Genomic DNA, 23,026 nt, shown 5'->3' with positions numbered 1-23,026 from the left:
CAGATCCTTACATTAAGCGAACAACAATAGAAAAAAATCAAGGAGTTAAGACAGAAATAGATACAAATACATATCGATGACTCTATACTCAAATAAAAAAAATGAAAATGATACGAATCATATTATGTTATGTAAAAATAATGGAGTAATATTCTTTAAGGAAATATTTACCGATACTAATATGCCAACTTTACAGTTCACGGAAACTATGAATCGGAGTAGCATACTATGCAGGATCATAGTTTAAGTTAACTAAAACCAGTCCTGACTTATGACATTCATACTTTAAAGATAAGCATATAGAATAATGGCTGCCTACACTGTGACTGATGCAACACACGAAAGCAATATTTTTACAAAACAAGATGTATTGTATAACAAACAAGAAAACGGAAATACAGCAAGGATTTCAAACTAATAAAATCACAAAAACAAAAGTGGTTGTTTTGAAATGATAAGAAAAGGAAAAGATTTTTATTATTTTTTTTTACATGAAGTTCGACTGCTGTTGGCGAATAATATAACATCTATGAGATATAGTCGTAAATGAAACTATATCCGATCTAAACGACGCATAATATAAGATTGCTGAATTTTTTATTCTATTAAAAATATTGAAATATATTTAACGCGCTGGTGGACGACAATTTTGCTATGTATTAATTGTCCACATTATCTAATATACTATGGATTCCTAGGATTATTCTTAAAATACGGTGAGGTGAACAATTCTTTATTTAAATCAATGTTCCATATTGCTTATACCTAAAGTAACCATAACGAGTCCTGCTTATTACATAATTGAACGATTCGTACAGATGCAATACATGTGACATGTAATTTGTACACTTTTCGTCAATAGAATATAAATATTGAGATTCATATTACCGGTATGTAATAACTGATATTACGAAACTGTACTCATTTAAGAATAAAGTGCCTGAACGAATAAAACAATATGAAACAAAAATCAAATACGAAATTCCGAATAAGAAATTAACTATCAGTCCTTTAAGTAAACCACTTTGGTGCCGTAACAGAAATAAATCGTTCTGAATAGCTGTAAAAGTTGACGAGTAATGAATCTTATTGACACAAAATGCATTCTGACTCATTGTAGCGCCTGAAATCCTATAATAGACTACGGATTACAATGTGCTGTTATACCTAAGCGAAGTGACATAATACTGTTTAACGAATAGAAGAACTTGAAATACGTTGCTGCTGTATTACTATTTTAATCTCTGACCAAATGTTTCTTCAATGTTTATAACTGTCCCTTGATCGGCCTATCGTTCCTGCTGTATTACTATTTTAACCTCTGATCGCATGTTTCTTCAACGTTTATAACTGTCACTTGACCAGTCTATCGTTCCTGCAGTATTACTATTTAAACCCTGACCGAATGTTTCGTCAGTGTTTATAAATGTCACTTGACCGGTCTATTGTTCTGTTTGCATTAAAATTTAAACCTCTAACCGAATGTTTCTGCAGTGTTTAAAACTGCCACTTGACTGGCCTATCGTTCCGTTTGTATTAGTATATAACCTCTGACGGAATATTATTTCAATGTTTAAAACTGTCACTTGAACGCCTATCGTACACTTTGTATTAGTATTTAAACCTCTGACGGAATATTATTTCAATGTTTATAACTGTCACTTGAACGCCTATCGTTCCGTTTGTATTACTATTTAAACCTCTGAGCGAATGTTTCTTTAGTTTTGATAACTGTCTCTTGACCGTCCTATCATTCCTGCTCTATTACTACTTAAGCCTCTGACCGAATGTTTCTTTATTGATTATAACTGTCACTTGACCCGCCTACTCTTCCGTTTGTATTACTATTTAAACCTCTGACTGGATGTTTATTCAATGTTTATAACTGTCACTTGATCGTCCTATCGTTCCTGCTGTATAAATATGTAAACCTCTGACTGGAGGTTTCTTCAGTGTTGATAACTGTCACTTGATCGTCCTATCGTTCCGTCTGTATTGCTGTTTAAACCTCTGACCGAATTTTCTTCAATGTTTATAACTGTCAGTTGACCGGCCTATCGTTACTGTTAGTCCTCCCTTCGATCTTAGCGTTGCAATTATTTTGTTTTAATGTACGATTTTGTACGTTTGTTTCATGAGCAGAACAATGTTATACTGTTGTTGATTTTCGTTTCAGGGGTACATTTTGTATTTGACTTTGCCGTTTGCAACACAAAACACAAAGCGTTTGGTGGCTGTTTATTATTACATTCCAAAATAATGAAACGTAAGATTAAGTGCTACAAATCCTACTTTAACACGCCTTTCATTTCTAAAATGCTTGCACCAAGTAAGGACCATTGTGGTGGTTTCCAACTTTTTGATTTTTACCCTGATATTGCCATTTGTTCTACTGATGTTTCATTTAGATTAGTCTTTTTTGCCATTGCCTAGATACATGTATAATTAGTTCTTTTCTTGAAAGTTTTTAAATTACACTTGTCTGATATTTCATTTGAAGACAGAGACCTTACTGTTTACCAACATCTATAAACAATTTCTTCTATAGACCAATAACCTCTTCCTATCTTACTATGAACACCCAAAGAGCTTATAGGTTCTGCCTTATAGTACATGAAAAAAATCCTAAGGTTTGAGCAATTCTCGATATATATTCGAGAAGCCGATTCCGCTGTACTGTACTAATTTCCTGATTACAAAAACAATAATTCGAAATTAAGTAGTTTGAAGATAGTAGTAGATAATGATTTGACATTGTATCCTTCTTGACAAATCCTTTAAAGACAGTAAATAAATCTATTGTAATATGTTTGAAATATATAGACTGTATTAAATGTTAGAGTGAGCAATACCATTTGTAATTGAGAACCTTCAAGTGCTATTATATGTGTGTATTTAAGTATTATATCGTCAAGACAACTTAGTAAATGTAAGAAAAAGCCTGTAAAAATGTAAGCCTCTGTAAAAATACACCATTATAAAAGTTTTATTTGGCTATTGGTACCATCAGAATAAAGAAAAAAAGATTGTACTTATAATTTGGGTAAACTGATTTATAATTTAATTGAAATGCACTGAAAATAAACATTTTAAAGGCTGATAACTCTGTCAAAAACCTCATTTTTCTATTATATGAAAAAATATCTAAGCAAATCCAGTGTTAAAGAGATGGAAAAAAATGGTATTTTTAAGGAGCAATTAAGGAAACCAAGAATCTAGAAATGATGAGAGAAAGCTTTCTTGGGTGAAATTATATTGTCATATATTTGGATTTTTGGCATGTATGTTTCTGATTTTCCTCATTTTTCCTGATTGATTCTTGCAAAAACTTACTCTTAATTTTCGACAACATTGATTTCTGTTCTGGTTGAAAATATATGTGTTGACCTTGTCAAAGTTATGTTCTTGCATTTGTTTAGTTGTTTATTACCACATGCAAGAGTAATCAAGGGAACTAAAATTGAGCGGAAATCGAAAGAATGTAATCAAAGACCAAGCATGGAAAACAAACACAACAAAGAACATAAAAACAACCAAACAATGACCACATAAAGCAACAAAAGTAAATAAGCAACTTGGACTCCAATAAAAACTGGGAGCATAGAACAGGTGTTTCAGTAGGGTAAAGTACCTCTGCTTTTCTACAAATACCAGACGTGGAAAACAGACATACACGACAAAGAACATAAAGTAACTAAAATCATACATACAAAGTTCGAAAGCAATGAGCAAATCGGACTCCACTAAAACTTGGTAGCATGGAATAGGTGCTTCAGTAGGGTAAGGGTCCTCTGCTTTTCTAGAAACACCTGCCGAGTTGCTCATAAAAAGTCAAGCCAAGGGTAAACGAATGAGAAAAAGAAAACTATGACACGTTTAACAAATCAATTTTCATGGTAAATATGGATACAACGTCACGAGCCACCAGTTCATGATGGCGACCATGAAACTTCTGTAGTGAAAAATACAATTCATTCTAGTTTAGTATCCTTCTACACCCAAAGGCATTACATCTGCCTTTGTTGCCTATCTTAGACTATTGTTTAATCATTACGATTACTTTTAAAGTCATTAAGGTAAAAACGTCTAATATAATGCATGTAAATGAAGAGAAATGTCTGGAATAGAGCGTTACAAATGCTGTTATATTTTTTTTATTACGATAAGAATTATTCTCTAGACACTGTTTTATAAATAACAATTATGGGGAAATATGACTAAATGAAGAAACAACTGCTTTCATGTATTCATTTTGACGATATAGACTTAAGCATGCAAGACTCAATTTTTCATAACTGTTGAAGTAAGTGCATATCACTGTACAAAATCAACTGGTAATTTGTTTCTGGCTATATCACGCTTGATTGTTATATTTGTCAAAAACTTTCTTTCACTGTCAGCTACTATTATATGGCTTGCTTCAAATGCGAAATGTGTTCAGTGATATATCAGGTTTGAACATTAGAATATTATTGACACTTTCGCGTGACAAAATCTGTTGAATCTATAACAATGATATGTAATCCATTGAAACATTCTATAGTCCATACTCCAATGTATAGATGACTGTATTTTTCATTCATTCTTTTGGGGGGTTTTTTTTGCGTAATTTGTTAGTTGTAAGTGTAAATGTTGGTGTTTAGTCTGTTTTCGTGGTCTGCAGTAAAATGGGAACTTCTCGATTGTTTACGAAGTAAGCTTAAAATGTTCCAATCAAACTAAAAATTGAATGTGAAAAGATGTATTCGTGAAGCTAGTCTTATAACAGAGATATCGGCAATTAACTTTTTTTAAATTTAACCAATTAGTACGTTATTTTGCTGTATTACCTACTGGACCGGAAGCTGATATTGATAAATGATATAAGCGTATTTGATGTGTTCGGGTGTGTCTTATAACCAGTTAAAAGACTTTAACGAAAAAGACTAATTTTGTTTCATGTAAAACATCAACTCTAAACTTGTAGATAATAAATGTTCAATGGGGAGCGCGGTACAATATATATACAGCCAAAAGTGTCATTGGACAATATAGATTATATATTGACAATATAGATCTTTACATGTACACCTCGGCTATTAGTATCGGCAGCTTATGCCCCAGGCGTGAGTTCGTATATTTTTTTAATTAAAACGCTGATTACCAGTATTTCAAAATGAATTATAAATGTTGAATATAATCATCGTAAAGCAACGCAGAAAACTTGATAAAATACATAGAGTAGGTTCGTAGATTCGTATTTGCTTTTGTCATAATTGAAGTACTGTTGAATTTTAATGATCAATACTTTTCCCGAGGGAAGTTTTTTTTTATTATACGGCAATTATTGCACGAAATGTGATTAAAACTTTATCAATATTTACGATTACTATGGAAGGGCGCTACATTACATTTAGCAAATTTGTACGGTTGTTGTGATTGTGTTGTAAGCACTTGAAATTATTATTAAATAGTGTACAATTATTCGTAGACCAATAATATGTGTCTTTTTTAGACTTTGTTTGAAAATACCTTACATGTATACACAGTTTTTTTTAACAAGTCATGGACACGCCTGAGCTTTTGCCCTGTTGTGACCAAGATGTTAAATGGTTAATGTTAATAAAGCAGAAATACTTTCACTCATAGTTTATTTCATATATCGATTGCAGTGATTTACTATCCATTTTTACCACATTTCTACCATCATATACCAGCATATTGAATTATCTTCAAATTACGAGTACACTTGTCTAGCTGCGAAATCGTAGCTCTTGATCTTTTGTGTTTTTTTTTATTTTGCGATCTTGAGCTACGAATTTTACTCTTTAAAAATTTGCGATTACGTAGACCTTGATCTATCGCACCTATTTCCCCTTTGTATCGTGGCTATGTGCTTCGCAGGCTGTCAACACATAGTTGTTTTGTTTTGTTAAACATTTTTCAACCACATTACCTTAATAAGCATATATGAATATTCATATCTTTCTTATTGTAGCTCAAAATAAGCGATAATACGTAGGGGCCGCCTTCTTATCGCCGCCATATTGGTTTAAGCGAGATCCCGTTTTTCGGTCCTGTGACAAATAAAAATAGACCGCATTCCGACAAAACACGTGTTATTGTTTACAACTAAGATGCCGCCGGTTTTTCATTGTAATCGTTGTTTTTTGCGGACTTTTTCTCGTATTTACAATAAAAATATAATTATATACGGCCATATTTCATCAATTTGATGAAAATAAGGTGTAGTTTCATTCATAAAAAAACATTTCATCTTGCATGTAATTCACCTCCCTCTTTATTGTCATGACATTGTGTCTATTATGGATATGGATTCCAAAAGGGTCAAAACTTGGTACAGTGATAATTTAAAAATGATTTTAATGTAGAACTGAAAGAAGAACAAGCTAATGTAATTTCAAAAGTCCTTAATGGAGAAAGCTGTGTTGGAATTTTTCCAACAGGGTTTGGTAAAAGCATTTGCTTTTATTTTGCTGCCTTTGTTTTTTAATGACCTTCAACGTTCAACAACAAAAATATGCATAGTTATTTCGCCACTGAAGGGTTTGATGCTCGATCAAATAGCCAAAGCTATAAGTTTTGGGTTGAAAGCGGCAGGAATCATGGCCAAGGAAGACATGGATGCAACAACAACTGAAGGTTAAGATATTTATTATTATCTTAAGTATGCCATAATAGAAAAAAGTCTATGAGTAAATTTTTATGGAGACGAACACGAAACTTTTCTACAGATCTATAACCGCGTGTTTGACATATCAGATGGTGAAAGTTGAATTGTTAATTGTCAGTTACTGTAATTTTGGACCTTGACCGTCATCAGACCAACCTCCAAATCACGTGACTTTTCACAAAGACGATATAGTAGTAATGGCGGTCCCATGTTCGTTTGATCATTACATCAAATCATATAAAACGTTTGTACATATATACCTATTCATCTTACATGATCCATGAACATGTGATAGGTATTTTCTTTGTTTTTCGAAACTTCACAAACTGCAAAATTTTGTCAAACCACGAAAATTAGTACTATATACGATTAAAGGTACTTCACAGAATTCAGCTCAAAATAATATCATTAAATGAAGGGCATACCAAGGTTTTGATTAGTCGATTGAATCTTGATAGTTTTGGTTATTTAGATCAATTAATGTATTTTGTTCAAATACCGTTGATGAGAGGTTACTCTTGAAACTCGTGTACAGAGTACCAATTTTGCATATTGATATAAATTATTTTTGTTTTGTTTTGTTTTTTGATTTTTTTTCTTGTTTTGTTTTTGGTTTTTTGGTTTTTGGTTTTGTTTTGTTTTGTTTTTTGTTTTTTGTTTTTGTTTATTTTTATTGTTTTTTGGTGTTTTTTTTGTGTTTTTGTTTTTGTTTTTTTGTTTTGTTTTTTGTTTTTGTTTTTTTCTAATTAGTTCAAGTTATTCTTTATTTGTTTTTTTTGTGTTTTTTTTTTTTTTTATTATTTATTATTTTTTTTAAATTTTATTGTTTTATTTTTTGTTATCACATTCCTATGTAGCCTAGAGAATTGATATATAAACAAGGGCTTATAATGCACAATATGACAATACAAACTTAACGTAGTATTTGTTTCATAATCTTACGTGCCCTTGAATTTGACGTAATGTCGTTTAAACAGAAGCAGCGGATACTTAAAAAATATGTGATTTCATTATTGTTCATGTAGTTTTATTCGATGTATCACGGAAAATCTGATAAAAAACCACAGCATTTGAAAACGATTTTTCTTTAAGCCCGCTTGGTGTGATGAATTTCATGTATTAGAAAATCATTCATGTCATCATATATAATTCATGGTTAAGAGAACAATTATGATAAAACCTCATACAGCAAAACCATTCGAAAGTATCTGCATTGTTTTGGACAGATTTGCAGTTAGGAATGTACGATATTGTGTACTATTTATTAATTGCGATTCATCATCGTTCTTTCTTATATTTTTTAATTGAATTAATGAGGTTTATTCCACATAAGGAATAATGTTAGCGTAGGTTTCACTTTAGTTCGTTCATTTTTTCGAATGTTTAATATCTTTACACAAAACAAAATATCAAGCTTTGTCCTGGGTCATGTATTTGCTCTCTTTTTTTACTTACTGCTGCACAGAGAGACAGTCTCGGACAGTATTCAGAACAGATGACATTTTAGGCTCGGAAACATTAACTTTTTCAAAGAATGTTAGATTCTTGCACTTTCTAAGAAAATTATCTTCGCCGTCTAGAGTGATTTTCTATCGTCAATGTTTTAGTAAAATAAACTACCTTCACATTCATTTTTTTTAAAACGTTAGATATTGTATTAAACCAAATCATACCGGATCAATATATTGCTTCCTAATTGCAAATGTCAGTTTCTTACCTGTATATAATTACTATTCAAAGAGTTACAATCTATTTTTGTCTATATTAAACAAATTGCCTACGTGTAGTATAAAAACCTTTGATAATTATGTCTTGTAAAATTCGGAAAGTCATTCTATTTGGTAAACTATCTCATCGGTTATAATGTAAATCATATACCTCATCGATATAAATCGGAATCAATCTCCGAATTATGAAGTAACAAGCTCCACGTAGCAGCGGACGTTCATTACCTCTATTTTTTACCAGTGCAGGCAGGCCTTTCGAAATTCTCGGACATTATTCAAATTAAACGTCCTTTAACAATGGGATAACGTCGCGGTAAATCATTCACTTTTTCCCGACATTGCAAGATTCTTGCATTTTTAATAGGGCTGGCAGCAGTGTTTAAAGAGATTTTCGAACGTCAGATGTTGTTTCTGAGCTTGTTGGAGTAGAAGACTAAATGAACGGATAATACGGAATGCAAAATGAAATGACTGCTTTATACGCAAAATGTGAACCAAATAGCCTTTCAAAATAGAAGAATAGAGGTTTTGACGTGAAGAAGTTTACAGGTTACCAATCTAATGTTTCGTAGAAGTTTTTTTTTTATAATTTAAAATTTTAATTTAAATGAGTATTCAAGGGAGCCAAGATTCTAACGGAAATCAAACGAATGTAATTAAGGGACAAAGACCAGACATAGAACAAAAGGACATAAAATAATTAAAATAAAACATACAAAGTAACAAAAGTGAATAAGCAACTCGGAATCCAATAAAAAAGGGAATGTGGACCAGGTGCACCGGTAGGGTAAGCGTCCTCTTCAATAGCAATACCTGGTAAGAATCAAGTTATGATCAGTATACAAAGACGAGGGGAAAACGTGAATATGATGATAATACAATTTATTTCTATAGTTTTAGAAAAATCCCCTTTCATTTGTTAATTGCCCATGAGATTTGCGAATAGGACAATGTGAACGTGCAAGTAAGGAAGAAACAAATAAACCAAGATTCTAATGGAAATAAAAAAATATGTAATCCAGGCACAAAGTTAAGACCAGAAAGGTGAAATAGACATACGCAACATAATACATAAAAAAAAACAAAATAATACGTATAAAGTAAAGAAGTAAATAAGCAACTTTGACTCCACTAAACCCGGGACCATAATAAAGTACACTTTTATTTTGTCTTGCTTTATTTGTTGTTTTTGGTGTTTGTTTTGTTTTCTTTCCTTTTCTTTTTTCTGTTTATTGTATTTTTTTATCATTATTATCATTTTATGAAAACAATGATAATTTCGTCAAACGTTATTGCAATCTTTGCAGATGGCCTTGACCTATAACTTTTCATCCAGGTGGGGTCATCTGTTTGACATATTCTTCATATCCATTCTCGTTATATAATGAATATAATTTCGAATTCTAACTGCACAAATAGTGCCTGCAGTTTTTGTTTAAGGCATAGGGTTAGCCATGTGTTTTTATGTTTGTTTGATTTGCTGTTGTATTTTCTGAAGTTTTCTCTTTATTGCGAACTTGTTATATCACATTTTGAATGTCCAAAATAACGGTGTAATTATTTTTAGGCAAACCAACCATAGTTTGTGTTTTTACATTATCTTTTTCTCATGTAGAGTGTTAGTTGCATGTATTTATTGAAACAATTTTACGTTAGTAATACATTTTATTCAAAGGTGGGTAGATTATTTTTTAGGAATTGCGCAAAAAAAAATATGTAAAGATGTACGAGTAAACAATGACTTCCATTAAAAAAAAATTACAAAAATCACTGATTGAGTATATGTTCATTTACATCCACGTTTTTAATTCGTTGTTTTATATGTTAAAAGTATTTCCGGTTATAAGAAGATTTTAATTACAAACATTGTCTTGTTACTACGAAAATCCAATTATACCGTTCATTAATTATAACAACAGCTTCATGTGAAATGTAGTACAGACATTGTACTGGTGCTGGCCCCCATATTGTATTTTGATCTTCTCTTCAAAATGTAAGAAGAGGAAACGGCATATAAGATTGATTAACTTATTTATACCTTTTCTCTCCAATTTTCTGGTTTTTTTTAGTGTTGACATATTATCAACCTTGGCATATTACTGAGTCTTGTAGCACGACTTTTCTCAGAAGTAATTGGATCAGGGTTTTCCGCAACACTACTGTTCATATTATCGATACAATGGGTTCTAATTGAAACCTAATGAGTTTTTTTTTTTACTTTTCCAACCTTGTTTAGTTGTTCCTTTTGGATTGATTTTAGAACATGTTTGTGTGTGCCTTTATTTGATATACCCAATCAAAAAATACAAAAAAACTTGTCTGCAAAAATGCAATTTGCTGAAAAATAATCTATTCGTATGGGGCTTATGCAGAGGATAATTGTAATCAATAAAATATTTGCATATTTACAATTATTTATTCATAAAATCTGTGCTATATTTAAAAAAAATGTGTATCTTTATCATAACTAATAACAACAAAATGCTATTTTTTTATCATGACGTCATTATCTTGTTTTCAATGTAACGATTTTCAACTGCATATTGTTAGCAGTGTAAAAGAATAGGTTGATTCCACTCTAATAAATGGATGAAAATTATATGTCAATGCTAATATGATAAAAGGTAATTACGAAACATGTTTACTAATTTACTTACAGCAGATAAAGTGTGAACACGGGAGTTTCGAAGATCACGCTTAAATGCCCAACTGGTGCACCCGGTTCATGTCCCAAGTTTTCAGTGAAATGCACTAATGTTTCTTTGTATGCGTTCTTTTATTTTTTTTCTGTTCTTTGTTGTCTTTACCCCCTGTCCTTTATCCTTGGTATATATTATTTTAACTTCCAATCGAGTCTTTGTTCCCTCGATTACTCTGATACAACTAGTATAAATCAAGTTCCAAAGAACAAAAGACCTTCAGAAATGTTACTCTTCTGACAGACTATTTTTTATTTATATAGTCACTTTATTTTTTTTTTATATAAACTTTTTTATTTCATTTATTTATTTTTATTTTATTTTTTATTTATTTGGTTTTTTTTTTTTTTTTTTTTGGGGGGGGGGGGGGTTTTTTTTTTTTTTTGTTAATTATTTAAAACTTTTTACGTCGACCTTGTACACCAAAATTGCGCACGCAAAAATACCAGAGTAATATAAACACATTAAATCATCCCTACTTTGTTTATATCCCATAACTGTGTCATCAATAACCAACATCCGTCTCTTGTTAAAATATTTCTACGAAATATTATCCACTGTATTTACGACTACAAATCAAAGTTACACTTTCAAAACGAAAATTGACATTGCTTTTCTCTGTATTTTTAACTTATGTTTTCAAGACTACAATAGTATGAAATTATCAATCAATGATACTGCACTGCACGGACTCAAGGCAATACTCATCGTGGAAATCATCCTTGAACTGTAATTGCTCTTATTCCATGTAATTGTTTTGTATTTGTCTATCGTAGGCGATTCGTGATCTACGAGTTAATTTAGGTTGCGACAAACAGACCTCATTTCATTACGGTCATTTAAATAATGTCCTTACTGGTACAGCGTACCAATGGCTTCATGCTCATGTATTCTGTTGGGGATATTGACAGAACTAAAATATGTAAATGTTAAAGAAAGTCTAGACTTAAGTTGTTATATTCTTATAATGCTCGCGATGGGAACGATAATAGTTGTATTATCAAAAAAAATAGGTGTACTTATGGCCACATAATTATCAACTTCCAAATTACATGTAAAATCGGAAGCTTAAAAATAGCATCATTGCAGCTTCATTGTCGTGTAATTGGAAATTGCAACTGATGACCTCACCACTCTATGAAACATAAGCTAGTTTTTTGATTGAATATAAACCGATTCTTAGTTTTTTTCCGACATGGGGACGGTCGAAACAAGGCACATGAATGTTTGCGAAAATGGTGTAATCAGCTTATCAATACTGAACAATTCGACCAAATTACATTTTGTACCATGACAACCCACAGTTCCTTACTAAAGCAGGACATTTTGACCCACACATATTTCAGACTGTAATAGAATGTACAAGGACAGTAAAAACCATCTATTGTGACACATTTTAACATTTTGGAATTTAAATATAACAGGGCTGACAAACATTATGAAAGGGCTTAGGTTTTAGAATTTGTATTTTCCATCAGGGGCGTTTAAGGTTACACCATCCTCATATAATTCATTATTTAGGGTGTTACTTTCCAAAGAAATGTCAATGCTTTTATTTTTACATTCATATATTTTTTTTTACATATATAAACGAAATCCAAGCTCAAAACGAAAATGGGCTAAATGTACATTGCATATATTGCATCATGTCACAAACGAGAAACCACTGTAAAGTTTACCGTTAGTTTTTATAATGTATTATCCTACTCTAGTGGCATTATTGACTATCAGTGTCAATTAACATTTTGTGAAATGCACCAATTTTGAAAATGTTAAGCATTAATATAACTGTAATATTTTTAGTTTTTGTATGCTGAAACCAAGCCAATGTAGACAGTGTTAGCTGTCCCTGATTTTTCCATTGCATATTATATTTCATTTAAATATTGACGTGTGCAAACGGATACGGCAATTCGCGAAGTTGTTTTTCAGCTCAACTAGACTGAAGCTCCATTTCAACTTTTATCATCATTTTGTGTCCGTCTAATGTCGTCATTTGTCAATGTCTCTAAGCTGCTCAGGGTATTATTTCCAATTTGCTCAAAAGAGTCCAGTATGTATTTTAAAAGGGTTGGATGATTTTGCCACATGAGGTTTAACATAGCAGCTATAGATGGCTATTATAAAAAAAAACAGTTGTTTATTTGCCAATTTGTACATAAATATGGCTTATTTCTTTCAAATTTTGGTAACAGCTATTCAAAAATTACACCGTAGATCAGGAGAACGAACTACTCTTTAAAAGAAAAAAAAGAATGACTTAAATTGCAGATTTTAGCTGATATCTTAAAAACTACGACTGCATTGCACAGATCTAAAATGATGAACTTAACAGTGAAAATCAACGTCACTTAAGAAAATGTGTCAGAGAATACAAACGGTTATAAGACAATGTTATTTGATTATTGATGCACTTGTATCAATCAGGATCATTAAATGCCAATTTATTTCGGTAAATTGGGTTACAATTCCATTGAAATGTCCTATAAAATGAACATTTCAGTTACAGATAAATCTGTAAAAAATCTTAATTTTCTTACTTTCAAAAGGACAATTTCCAAGCATACAAATTAATGCATAGATCAAACAGTTGTCGTTTTAAGTAGAGAGACGTAATACTGTCAGATAGATGAGGTTTTTTGTACATACATGGTTCAGATTTATTTTTTGCATTTTGCCTAATTTTATAACTAATTGTAATAAACAAGAGCACATAGTTCCCCTTAAATTAGAATCGAAACATTCTCATTTCTGATTTCTTATACAAATTTTCAAATAAAGTTAAAGTTCAAGGAGATGGCTAAAATAAAAATCAACTGCACAAATATAAACAGTTTGCTGAGCTTACAAACTATTTTGTTATTGATAGTTATTTTCTCGAGGAAAATACTTGTATAAGTTTACCTCAAATAATACAAATCAAAATTGCTCGCAGAATGTTTATATAAATTCATGTATATCTCAATCTAAGTATCAATTTAGTCATTTCATTACATCATCGATTATCCCTTATATTGGTCAAGGGTTTTATGAAAAAGTTCAGCCCCTCCTTTTCCCTATGATTATTCACAAATTCTATCATCCAAAATGTTCTTGCTTCGCCTCATTTAGCTTTTAACTCCATTGATCTTCCTATTTGAGGGGAAATAGTGGATCCGCCCCTGAACTTGTAGGCTAAATGTCAAATTAAATTGTTTGTAATACATTATGGTCTAAAATGCCATATTCATATATTTTGGTAAAATTGTGTGCTACAGTGTCAAATTTAATGTTGATAATCACTTTATGCTATGTACATGGACTTTCTTAAACTTATTGGCATCGGTAAGCAATTACGTGTATTAACATTTATCACTTCCTACAATAGTTAAATGTGTAAATCGTGTCTAATGACAACAGCAAAGCAATTAGTTTCCTGTCCATCTACCAGTTTCGTAAGGCGTGATCGGCTAAAGGCTGGAAGGTCTTGGGTTTAATCCAGACCGCGTCCAATCATAGACATTTAGCTTTCCAATACAATTTGTATCATTTGAAATATTTCAAAAAACTGCAACTGAGTTCACAAATTAATATTTAAATGAAATGCAATATGTATTGGAAAAAACAGGGAAAGCTAACACTGTGAAATAGAATGGGTTTCAGCATTAACGAAATAAATAAATAATATAACAACTATGTTAAGTTGTAAAGATCAAATTGGCAGTTATACATGTACATATAATTGGTAAGGATACTATTCTAACTCTGTGTTTTGACAAGTACGTTTAACATTTTTTTTAAAATTGATGGGTTTCACAAAAAGTCAATTTACACTGGTAATCAGTAATGTCACTAGAGTCTCAAATCTCAAAACTAACGAAATATTTTACCGATGCTCCTCATATCATATTCCGAACGCAATAGTGTATATTTGACATTATCAGCAATTTCTCATTTGTGAGATAACTATTGCATGCAAGCGATACATGCTTATTAAGTTTTCAATGTCCATTTTCATCTTGCGTGTGGATTTCATTTAAAACAAAATACGAATGTCGGAAAAAAGCATGCATGAGAATCATGCACATCCTAAAAACTTCAGTCTAGACTTTCATTCACATTTCATTGTTTAGCTCCTGACAAACCCTCACAGACTACATGCATATGTAGCTACTGATATGATTTACATATGAAGACAGTAATGAAATGAGGTATGTATGTCGCGGCCTTAATTAACTCGTAGATCTCGAATCCTCTACGATCGTTTACAGTTCAAAGATGATTTCAAAGTTTAGTTCTGAATGAGTATTGTCTGTAACCATGCAATGCAGTATCGATTCATAAAATGATGATTCCATACTCTCATGGTTTTAAGACAATAGCTGAAATTACAGAAAAACAGTACTTATTCACCTTCAAGCTTTCATCTGAAGTGGTAAATACAATGAAAAGTTTTGTATAAATGCTTAAGCAAGCGAAGGAATTTGGTTATTTTGATAATAATGATGACATTAAGTATGATAAATTATCCACCTTTTGTTAAAGAGAGCAATGATTACTTGTATATGAACGAATGAATGTACAATTGCAAATAATGCATATATTACAATTGTCCACGAACATTTGATTTTTCAGCATATTTTTTTTGTTTTGTTTTGTTTTGCTTTTTTTTTCTTTTGTTTTGTAATGTTTTCTTTTGTTTATATGTTTATGAGGTTTTTTTTGTTTGTTTTGTTTTTGGGGTTTTTTTGTGTCTTTTTTTGACTTCTCGCACATTTTGAACATGAAAACGCTAGCGTGCTTCATTGAATATGTGTTAACGTTATTACACGTCTATGAAACATAAAAAATGACACATTTTATTCTTAAACTAATTTGGGTTTCAGAGAAATCTTCAGAAAATACAATACCAAGTCAAACAAAACCAAAGTCACATGGCTAGCCCTAAATAAACCTAAAACACATAAAAATCTTTTAAAAATGATGTGGCCTCAATGCAAAAATGAAAAAAGGACCGAAGGACGGCTGAGTAATTTCAGTCACATTTATGTATCAACAGAAAATTCGATAGGTTATGATCTTACTGGGATTTACCTCCTCCATGTTGGGAAGATGATAATTGTCATTACTACACCCCGTTTGTCACCAGGGTGATCGGCTAGAGGTTGGAAGATGGTAGGTTGAACCCAGATCGAATTAAAACATACAGATTAGTGTGATCGGCTCCAGTCTTTGACTAAACAAAGATCGAGCCCAACTAAAAACTTTAAGAGAATAACAGTGCAAAAGCCAGGATATGGTAGGCATAGAGCCAATTATAGACCGTCAATGTATTTGTCTCACTAAAATGAAAAACGCATGTTTATGACAGAGAGGACTACGAAGTATTTTGCAGCATCAGAAGTGGTTGACTCAGAATGTACAATGTATGTTCAAAGACTCCTTACAAATCAAATAAGTAATGAAAATGTCAAAAAGTTATTTCCCTTTATTTTACAAATTATAGTGCTTTATATGTAATTTATTTCATTTCTGCAATTTCAGGAAATAACAAACCAGCATTCATTTTTAGGAAACATGTACATGTTATCTCGTTCAAAAGAATATTTAAAAAAAAAATTTTGCATATGTACGTGCTACCCAGTAACTGAGGCTCTCAAGGAGAAATAGTCGGTGTTGCTCTTCAAAGAACCCGCGAAATAATTTTGAAAATAACAACAGGACAATTAACTTGCTTTGAATGAAATGATGATACTGAGCATGTAGATAAATGAAAATTGTAAACAAATATGAAATAAACCAAACCTTTTTTCCAAACCCTATTTCTAAAAGATGGACGTATGAGCTCCAAATAGTTTCACTATATAACAGTCGCCACTAAACTATTAAAATCAAGTCACATTTTTTATCTTGAGACATGTTTGGTCAATTTGCTTTCTATTCTACAAATAAATTATCATGCATATACGCATGGTACATGTAAACCTACGGAAGACAATGTATTGTCTCTTCGATTCTATTGTATAAATTATCAGTGAACAAACCAAAGTGAAGTAATAGGACACATCATTAAAATACAAGTGCATAGTCTAAATGTTAAGACAGGAAACAGGAACGATTTACATACTTAATGAAGGCATCAGAATATAATACATTTACATATTAAGTAGTAGTCTTCGTAAGAATCATGCAAATTCAGTAATTTGTGATACACTCCAAAAAAGCTACACATTTTCATTTTATAATTAAGTTGTGTTATAGGTCTTTTTGATTAAAATATATAATAATTTATTTCAATCTTTCTGCTCTTAAAATGTAGTAGCTAATCCAAATTGAAAAACCAACAGTTTTTATTAAATTTTAGTGGCATTTACAGAGTTATTTCCCTTAATTTTGAATTATATCTCCTAAGAACAAGGGCCATACAATGTATGAATAGCCACGTGTTAATTTCATTTCACTATAACAGGAATTACATTTTGCATTTGTATAATCTAGTGTTACTTAAAATAAGCATGAAAACTAAAGCATTTGCAATATGAAATACGAGTGACTTTATGGACTTAGGAAGGGTAAGCATGACCTGTTATAGTTGATCCAGTAACATCCGGGTTATTGCAAGTGAGTGAAATTTGCTTAAGCATCAAGTTTGATGTGTTGTCAATACGGCAAGTTAGATGTGAAATCAATCTGGCTTCCCGAATATATCGTTATTCATCTGTAAGACAGAAAATCATATCGGTAAATAAAATTGTTATTGTATATTACTTTTGATTGCTATGTCGGTATAGACACAGAGAGTGACATTTATTTTGAAATGAAAACAAATCATCATACTAACACAGTCCGAGTTGCGCATTTGCTTATGTTACTTTTTATGTATGATTTTAGTTACTTTATGTTCTTTGTTGTGTATGTCAGTCTTCTGTGTCTGGTCTTTGTCCCTGTATTATATTCTTTTGTTTACTACTTTAACCTTGGTTCCCTTGATTAATCATTAATTGATAAAATTAATTATAGACAAATCAAAGTTATTTCTCTTCCTTTTTTAAGTTTCCAGTATTTAGTATGTTATTTATTTATTCTTAGCTATATAATTTCAGTAAATTACATAACAGCGATAATTTTAAACATCTGCGTGTGATTTAATTTCGATAAAAAGTTTTGGATGTACCTGCAAATGCCAAGATCGCCGAGTGCCCTCTGAAATGAAACAAGAATTGCTATGGTAAATATATCAAAGAGACAACGACCAAAATGTCAGCTCAAACAATGTTTTATGTTTCATTCGTTCATAAGAAAAATGAAAAAGAGATAAGGAAGGTAAAAAGACGTCAAAAACTAGAAAGTACTGTACATTGCGTCTTAATTTTAATAGCTTTAAATATATAAAATAAGTATAACCACTGGACATGTGTGCTTTACACCAAGGAAGACGACATTTGACGCACTTTTTTCTTCCAAAATAATAAGATATGAAATGAAGAATTTGATGAGTTCATTTTTCCAAGAATGCATACCATGTTTACCTAACCGGTGTACCATACAAGCCCCTGCACAGACTTCATGGGCCGAAAAAAAAACACTATGTAAAGGGATTTCGAGAATAAAAGGAAAGGGACTCCAAGCTAACATTATTAAATTTTAAACGAATAAATGCAAGATTAAAACTTTTAAAACAGAAATGGAGTAAATAACGACCGGAAAACCACCCTCCATTGGATTCGCAAATGGAGTTTCGGTTGAGTGAAAGTTGTTCAATTACTCTGTTGTTGTTGTGTTGTTCTTGTTCTCTACATATATGTGCATCAAGAAATCGTAATAAAATGCAAAATACAATAGTTAAGTAGCAGTCACCTAAGAATCATGCAGTGGGTGATATATCGATGTCAGACATTTGAACCAAATTGACTTGCAAAATGTAGGATTTAATGGAAAAACAACAAATAATATAAAAAAAATGACAAATGATTTCACCGTAACCATAGCAACGACAATTCCTAAGCAACCCCAAATTTTGGGCCTAAAAAAACACAAAAAAAACATCACAATTTGAATATATTTCTTTATATTTAATGGTGGAAATTTGTCAAACTACATAATTATATTAATGAAGTATGTATTAGAAGAAACAACTTACAATAAAGTACAAAGCAATCTGATTTGTTTAGATCTGGTTACCATAGCAACCAAACTTCTTAATTTTGGACAATTTGATATGTACGAAAATAGGCTATGTTCAGACCCGTTTTACTAATAAGAGCAAGAAGATATTAATTAAATGAATGCATGGTTGTGTAGTAGGGGCTCCCAACTGAAACATATCAAAAATAAAAATATGTAGCATATCTTTGTTTTTTGCTCATCTGGACCCAAAATCACCCCCTGTAAGGACTTTTCATCTTCTTACTGTTTTTCATACAAACTTTGTCCAGACCATAACTTTTTTGCTTTTGGCCTAGACTTCTAATATTTGGTATTTTGGTATATCCTCTCAGGATAGATTGTCGCGTATCAGAGTGGGAGACTTTTGACCTTGACCTTTAACCTCAAGGTCAAATAACATACAAATTTTGGCAAAATACGATACATAATTTTGTCTGTACTATTATTTTTGGTCTTTTTACTCAGATATCTTTGGCATTTAAGTATATCACAACAAGGCAAGGAATAATGTTTAGGTAGGTGACATTTGACCTTGACCTTTGGCCCCAAGGACAAATAATATAAAAGTTTTGGCAAAATACCATAAAAAACTTTGTCTTGGACATATTGTTTCTTTGTCTTTTTACCAAGATATCTGATTTTTGGTATGTAAGTAAATCACATTAAGGTATAATGTAATGTTCCAGATAGAATAACTTTTGACCTTGACCTTTGACTCCAAGGTCAAATGACATACAAAATTTTGGCCAAATACCATACAAACTTTTGTCTGGGCTAAAATGTCTTTTCACTTAGACATCTGACATTAGGTATTTGATTATAAAACCTGAAGGCCAGGCATCACATAATAGGATGGTTGAAATTTGAACTTGACTTTTGACCTCATACTCAAATAACATACCAAAGTTTGACGCCATTCATACAAAATTTGTCCATACAATAACGCTTTTTGTCGTTTGATGTAGACTTCTAATATTTAGTATGTTGGTATATACTCTCAAGGTGGAGTGTTGCGTACCAGAAAAGATGAAATTTTACCTTAACCTGTCGCCCATTGCAGGTCCGGGTGTTAAAGAATAGGCCTGCAGCAGCGCTAAGCTTGTCGTAAAAGACGACTAAATAGTGCTCAGAAATCTAGCCGGGGGCTAGGCGCTCTGCCCACAGAGCAACTGGGATGTGTGCCCCAGGTGGTGGAATGGGGTACCCCTGGCATGTTACATGCTTAGGTTGTCGGGCTATAATACGGAAAAAAGTTGACAGCAAACCATAGTGGTGCACCGTGTTGGGAAATATGCCACGTTCCTCGCACGTTAAAAAACCCTACTATGGTATTCTCCCGGAGTAGGAACCATAGGGCTCCGCCACAGGAGGCTAAATTGTCCGACCTTACCCATCCCCCATTTTTCTAGTGGCAATCAAAATTTGTCGACCCTATTATCCTTTTGTCCCATCCTTTTTTCATTTCATCATCATTTCATGTTCATTTTATCATCAATTTCATGTTTATCGTCTGAATATAGCTTAAATATTGCTACACGGCCATTAAACCCCAACAAACCTTAACCTGTCAACCTCATGGTCAAATAAGATACACATTTTGGCAAAATACCACCCAAAGTTTTTTCCTGTACCATAACTATTTTGCCTTTTTACTAAGATATCTGACATTTGGTATATGGGTATTTCACGTTAAGGTAGAGTGTCATGTACCAAGGTGTGTAACTTTTGAACATGACCTTTGAACTTATGGTCAAATGACATACACAATTTTGGCTTAAGTTAATGACTGATTTCATGCAATATTTCACCTCACAGTGTGTCATAAATGTAAAGAATCACTTGCCCTTTATCACCAGATTGTGCTTAACTCAAGTAGCAGTACTTATCTTTTACATCTGTTATTGAATATGTGTTCTTTTAATTTCAAAGGAGAAGAACTCTGAGCTTCAATAATTATACCCCACGGAATGCAGTTGTGCAGGATATAATGTGTTTGACCCGTCCGTCTGACCGTCAGTCCATCAGTCCGTCTAAAGTTGTCCAAACACTTGCAGATATTGAAATATTTTTTTGATTAATAAGTTCACCATAATAAGTTAAAAGTCAAGTTACTTTTCAATAATTTTTACCGAAATTACGGGCTTTGTACTTCAAAATTCACAGAAATAACCGTTTTTCTGACATTTTTTTTTCGGACCATTTTCACATATTGACATGATTCTTATTATAAATTAACCGTGGTAAGTTACAATATAAGTTTATATGGTTTTGCTTCGGTGATTTTACCGAAATTACGGGCCTTGAACTTAGCAAAATGTACAGAAATAATCGTTTTAAGGACTTTTTTCCTAAACGCTTGCAGATAATGACATGATAAGTTCAGTTCCCAATGATGAGTTACAGATCAAGTTTTATTTTGTTCCAATACGATGATGTTTAATTTAGGTTAATTAAAACGTAAATTAATCAAAGTCTGGCGTTTTCAAATAACATTCTGAGTAACAGAATTTAGTTAGAAGAGGTTGGTTTTCTCATCGTATATTTAAGCTCATCTGGTACGAAGGTCAGTGTGAGCTATTGCCATCACTTTCTGTTCATTGTAGTTGTCTGTTGTCGTTGACTTTTTCAAAAATCTTTTTTAAATTTCATTTTTGTTGCAATCTTTTCTATACCTGATTTAACACTCTAATTCCTATGTCCTTCTAAATATATTTCTCTTATAAATCTACCTAGATGTGTATGTCTGTGTTCCAACATAGTTGAATATATGGAAAAATATATAAATGAATTTGCCAAAGAAGACAAACAAAAACTTAATTTTTTGTAAAAACATCACGATTGAGTCCTTTTGGTATCATACCTCATTAAATATAAAAGGCAGGATTATATAACTGAAGTCATATACGGATGCATCAAGGATATTGAATCAGCATCCAAACGAAGTCTGCAACCTATATTTCACATTTCATAGACTGTATTAAAATTTACTTCTGATCTCATGTATGGGCAATAATAAGTAGGAAGATCATGTAAAGTTGTTGACTTTAAATTAAGGTAGTTCACATTTTACAATTATGTAATTTATTGTTAAATGCCACGACAAAATGAAATGTATAATTTTAGGTTACCCATGTTTGGTTCTCACATAGTTTCTAGACAGCTACATGTAATAGACGTAGGGTAACAGGCCAGTAAACAAACATTTGTTATTTTTTGCTTTCCTTGCTGAAGGCCAAGTAAGCTTTTGCCATTACTTAGCGTCCCTCGTTATCGACAAATTTTCGAAATTCTCCTCCTCTAGATAATTGTGCACAAAATGTCCGTTGGGATTTATTATCCGTGAAAAAAACATAGCCGCTGTTACTAGAAATAGAACATAAGTGTCTAAAGGCATTTTTTTTAAAATAACTAAAAAAAAACGTTGCCTTTAGCGACATTCTGGCAGGCGATAATGTTGTCCAGGATTAAGAGAAAACCTAGGCCGAAATTCTGCAAACGATATTACCCCTATAAAAGTTTTTTTGGCATTCCTCGTATGTACAACTTTGAAAATATTCTCCTAAAAAGCAATTGTTCTGTATGGTATTCCACACAAAATAAATGTTGGGATTCTTGATCCATGACAAAAACATAAGCCCTGTTACTAAAAATAGAACATAGGGGTCAGAAGGCAATTTTTTGCAAACAACTCAAAGGTTGTTGCCTTTTTTAAGATTGACCAATATTTCACTCTTCACGTTGACGTACTCCCAAACAAATAGATAGGGGAAACACTCTCGGAC

This window comes from Perna viridis, chromosome 13 (assembly GCF_037379345.1).
Source record: "Perna viridis isolate PV_CMFRI_1.1 ecotype Kerala chromosome 13, ASM3737934v1, whole genome shotgun sequence".
Lineage (NCBI taxonomy): Eukaryota > Metazoa > Mollusca > Bivalvia > Mytilida > Mytilidae > Perna > Perna viridis.
Note: the sequence above shows the minus strand (reverse complement) of the source record.